A 6,104-nucleotide genomic window follows, 5' to 3' on the forward strand; every position below is an offset into this window, starting at 1 on the left:
AAAGATCAGATCCAGAAGTCAGCTGTGTGTCTATGAAGAGTAACCTCTCTATGGATCCACCAGTTAAATTTAAGAATGATGACACATAACCGGATCTCAGGGATGGATAAATTTCTTGTAAATGACATGATTATAATTAAATATTTTATAGTGGAATGTATTTGTAAAAATACCATTGTGAAAACCGAAGAACCATTTTAACTGTTATTTGTTGTGTGTTGAAGTTCAGTTCATCAAAAGAGATCACATCCAGTGATCTTGAAAGGTGATCTTGAAAAGTTTCTAAAACAATTTAAGTGACAATGCATTGCCTTCTGTCTGGTATAACATTTATATAAATTATATTATTATAATTTAACTTTTCATTCTGGAGTGCGTTTGTAAAAACAATGAGTTGTCTCTTGAAAATTCATGAATTTTGGTAATAATTTTTATATTAAAACGCTTACATATTTATACATTACAACAACATAAGAAAGTAAACCATTGTAGTTTTCCTGGTTTTCTGTTAAAATTGATTACGAAATGTGATCTGATCTTCACCAAATTAACAAATATCAACAAACACAATATCTCTAAACTGATCAAACACAAACAGTCATGATCTTCTGTCATGTTTTTATTGAGCAAACCCATTAAACATACAAAGTGCAGTTTCAGCATTGTGTTTGTTGATATTTGTGACTTTGGTGAAGATCAGATCACATTTCATGACCACATTAAGCATAAAACCAGGAAAATGTCAATTGTCCACCTACGTTTTCTTGTATTAACAGTTGTGCTCAAACTTATCATTAAGCCTTTTTTTAACTGAACAGATATATAGCAGGATTTATTTGATTACTATTGTGACTATTCATGTACTATCTGTCTGGTTATAAGCATTCTTCCAAATATCTTTCTATGTTCATAAGAACAAATACATTTATACAGATTTGGAACAAATCGTAGGCGAGTAGATGATAATAGAATTTTCATTTTTGGGTGAAGTATCCCTTTAATAATTCTGTTGAACCAAACCTTAAACCTTGTTTTAATATATTCAGGGAGACATTTAATCTTTGAAACCAGGTTTTAATTTGACCTAGATTAATTTTAATTCTGTTGCTTCATTATTTGAACTCAGATTAATGCAACAGTTTTGTTTAATGGCTTGTAAAATGTGTTAATGATTGATCAGCCCTATATTAACAATCTATATATTAGGGATGTCACGATTCACTCAACTCGCGATGCGATTCACCATACCTATCTCACAACACAATTTCTAACGAATCACTTTTACTTTTTTTACCAAAAATGAGCTCACAGATTAGAAATGTGACCAGTGCCCCTTTATTATTTCTCAAAAAAAATCCTGCACGTTTCATTGTAAATATTTTATTTTATGTCAAATAACAAAATAAATCCAATTTTTTTATTCCAAATTAAATAAAAATGAATAATGCATTACAAATTAAAAGACGTCTAATCTCTGTAATATAATCAAAGATTGTGTTTATATTAAAGCGACAACTTTTATTTGTGCAAGCTTGGATTTTTTTAGTTTTTATCAGCATATCCACGTTGCTGCCATAAACTGAGATCTCTGTAGAGCAAGTTTGCAGCAAGGCAAGGCAAGGCAAGGCAAGGCAAGGCAAGGCAAGGCAAGGCAAGGCAAGGCAAGGCAAGGCAAGGCAAGGCAAGTTTATTTATATAGCACATTTCATTCACAAGGGCAATTCAAAGTGGTTTACATAAAATGATTGACAGAAAGAAATAAAATGTATCTTTAAAATGCAAATGCTTTAAGATCACAAATACTTTAGATTTTAAGAAACAATAAAACAGCAATAAAATTGATTAAAAATGTGAGTGTATATATAAAAAGAATATGAGCAAAATAAAAATATATTAGAAATAGAAGTGCAGTTGATGTAAACCAGCACAGTGCTCAGGTTTTGAATGCACAGCTAAACAAGTGTGTTTTTAATCTGGATTTAAAAGTAGCTTTTGTTGGTGAATGTCTGATGTCTTCTGGAAGCAGATTCCAGCTACGGGTGCTGTAATGACTAAACGCTGACTCGCCCTGTTTTGAATGAATCCTTGTTATCTCTAACTGACTTGATCCTGATGAGTCTGTTTGGTTTATATTCAATGAGCAAATCTGAGATGTATTTAGGTCCTAGACCATTGAGTGATTTATAGCCAATTAATAATACTTAGAAGTTGATTCTAAAAGTAACTGGTAACCAGTGTAAGGACCTGAGGATTGGAGTGATAAACCCAGATTTTTTTGGTTCTAGTCAGAATCCTGGCAGCAGCGTCTGTATGAGGTGCAGCTGTCTAATGCTCTTTTTGGGAAGACCTGTGAGGAGTCCATTACAGTAATCCACCCTGCTGGTGATGAAAGCATCAACTAGTTTCTCTAAATCTTGGCTTGATACAAAACATCTGATTCTGGCTATGTTTCTGAGATGGTAGTAGGCTGATTTGCTTATTGTTTTGATATGAATGTTTTTATTTAACTGAAGGAAGTTTTGACACATCCAGCTGTTAATTTCATCAATGCATTGGCAAAGAGAGTCAATAGGCCTGTAGTCATTGGGTGAGAGGGATAGGTAGATCTGAGTGTCATCTGCATAGCTGTGGTAGGCAATTTGGTACTTTTTCATTATTTCCAGATATTATGGAGCATGGTGTGATCTACCGTGTCAAAAGCAGCACTGAGATCTAGTAAAACCAGAACTGATATTTTGCCTGAATCAGAATTCAATCGAATATAATTAATCATCTTAATGAGCACTGTTTCTGTACTATGATGCTGACAGAAACCAGACTGATAATTGTCCAGGTAGCCATTTGAGTTCAAGAATTTGGTCAACTGATTGAAGACAAACTTTTTAATGATCTTGCCTATAAAAGGAAGATTTGATATTTGTCTGTAGTTAGACAGTAAGGTTTTGTCTAGATTGCCCTTTTTTAGAAGAGGTTTGACAACTGCATTTTTAAGGGAAGGTCCTGAGAGCAGTGAGGTATTAACTATTTTTAGGAGATCTGCTTCCAAACAGTTAAACACCCTTTTGAAAAAGGATTTGGGAAGTGTTTATAATGTTAGAGATATACTCAAGTATTCAAAGGACAGGTATCACCAAGTAAAACTTGCTTGGCAAGTTATCTACTCTAAAATGCTATCTACTCTAACAAAAAAAATGTATGAATGAATGGTTCCGTATACTTTGTTAGGCTATATGAGCAGGGGTGCCGCCAGAAATTCTGGGCCCTATGGAAACCAAAATTTCTGGGCCCCCTACATTTTTTACAGATAAAATTTAACCCAATAAACATGCCCTGTATACTTAAAAAAAAGATAATTAGCACATTGCATAGTTAAAATGTTTAACGATGAGTACAAAGCCTACAAAAACAAGAAAAAAATATAGAAATATGTACTTGTTTACATAAAAGGGAGAACATTTATTATCTCAATTGCATTTGCAAGCACAACAGAACATTATGTACACATATTGACATATACTTTACATGAACAAGCTTCAGCTGGGTCAAACTGCTCAATCAGGAAACATCAGCTACAGTAGAGACACGTTTTATTCAATTTTATATAATTTTTTTCTGGGGCATTTTATTCATATTAAGAACGTCAAGTTTGACAGCATCGATCGTAGCAGCAGCACTGTCACTTCACAGAACACACGACACACACCGTCAAACTGATTTTGTAATTTTTGAAGCGTGTAGATTACTTTTTGTTTTGCAAAGTTATCATCATGTGGCGAACACAGTAGGTAAGACGTGTTTAGAGGCTAAAATTTTCGCGAAGTTTCGCGCTCAGGCTCACCTTGTTCGGCTGATTAAGACGGGGACGTGGGACGTGGGGGAAGGAGGACGTGGGTGTGCAGCAGCCGCTGATTCTGTGTTCATAATTCAGTAATTATTTTACTAAGCTCGCTAGATAAAAGCAGGTCATGTAGCAACAAAAATAAGTTTTGGAATACAGGATTAGGTCAAGCTACCTTTCTTTTTGAAAAACTGTGTGACATACTGTCGACTTTGGCGTTCTCTGTCTTCTCTTTCCTTCTTTTCTTAACGTTTTTGATGCCCTGACTTTTGATGTGACATGTCTGCGTGTGTCACTGTCTGCGCTGCATCATAACAAGTCCAATTAACAAAAGACGCTACACTATTGATCGTAGCTCGGACAGCGCAGGTGGAATGAACCATTGTGAGGGAGCAGGGAGGGGTGTGACTGAAACAGTAAATACATTATTTGTTTTTTAAATATTAAATCTATCGTCAAAACGGACAAAATACACATTTAGTGCACGAGGGCCCCTAGCACATTTAATGTATGTATAAAAAAGAAAAGAAATAGGAAAATAAAAAGGGGGTCTGCTCTTCTGGGCCCTAAATCAGGCTGGGCCCTTAGAATCGTCCTAACCTTCCACCCCTTTACGGCGCCCATGAATATAGATATTGGTGAGCTGCGATGGGTTGGCACTCCATCCAGGGTGTATCCTGCCTTGATGCCCGATGACTCCTGAGATAGGCGCAGGCTCCCCGCGACCCGAGGTAGTTCGGATAAGCGGTAGAAAATGGATGGATGGATGGATATTGGTGAGTGTTATTTAAACTCAAAGACAATACAATTAATACTTATTGGCGACCAGGTCAATGTTGTGTCTGGATCAACCTCAGCTGACCACGTGTAGGCCAACTCGATATCTCTTACTCATTTTCATATTTATTTTCTTTATAATTTATTCTCATTTTGTCTCCGTAGTCAATGCGAGATGGCCTGTCCTGGTATTCTTCTGACCCTGTTAACTTCCATTCTATATTATATATAAACTATTTCAGTTTAGCTGCACACATACTCAAGTTTTTTTTTAAATAAAAAAATCAATAATTGAGCACCAACAACCACAAACATGTTCAAACTCAAATTGAAAACATAAGTCCCATATGGATCTTGATTTGAGTGGTTAAAGAGATGATCCCATTATCTATCCTAAATACAATATACCTCTTGATATTTTCCATTGAATATTTTAATTTAATGATCTGGATTAAATTGTATGAGCACCCTATGTGGGTTTTATCACGTTTGTGATTGTTAGTGCTCAATTAATCCATCTTGTTTTCTTAATAGTAGTTGTTGGCTGGCTAATTAATCTCATTGATCTCGTTTGTAATAATACTTGGAAATAATTAAACAAATATTAAATGATCATGCAGTTGTACTGTCTTGTTATTTGAAGGTAACTTTATAACATGCCTATACATTCACAACAAACACTCAAGTTTTATATATATATATATTTGTATATAACTAGGCCACATTATATTATATATTATTTTTGTACTCAGTATCTGATCCAACCGTGTGTATTATTAATTTTTCAATTCACTAAAACACTTTGCACTTGCAATTGCAAATCAATTGTCTCCTGTAAACTGTGTATTAAGACCATTAGTAGATATCTACAAATATTTTAAACTGTTCTGCATATCGTTACATTGTCAACAAAAAATAATGGTGACTAAAGATATTTGGTTAGCAGTTTGATTCATATTTTACTTTGTCAATCAACTCCCCCTACTGGAGAAATAAGTAACAGCAGGGGCGTAAAACTGCCGGGCGTAAAACTGCCTGGGGGCGCAAAACTGCATGCTCCAGGTCTGCAGACTCCCCATATAGATGCATGTAGTTTGTTGAGGTATTAGTAGTAATATTCCAGCGTTGACTTTTCAGCCTAGGTACGTCTTTTTTTGCAAACGTGAAGTGCAGGAAATATTTTTTCAAACTGTAGTTCATTAAAATCGCCACCAGACGGCGACAGAATACAAACGACATACGTCAGCGTGTCTAGTTGTTCGTTTATTCACAACAATAACTCAAACTCTGTCAGAGCTTAACGACATGTGCACACCGTCCAGTGTCTTTTAGATGAACGGATTGAGAATTTGTTGTTTTATTCTCGATTAACATTGTTCAAGAATCAGGAAAGTAACAGCGTAGAGAATAAACAATGTCCGTTACATATCACTGACTTATAATATAGTGCCATCTAGTGGCTTAATCAATATCTTCACAATTATTATTT

The sequence above is a fragment of the Triplophysa dalaica genome, chromosome 9 (genome assembly GCF_015846415.1).
Source record: "Triplophysa dalaica isolate WHDGS20190420 chromosome 9, ASM1584641v1, whole genome shotgun sequence".
NCBI classification, from domain to species: domain Eukaryota; kingdom Metazoa; phylum Chordata; class Actinopteri; order Cypriniformes; family Nemacheilidae; genus Triplophysa; species Triplophysa dalaica.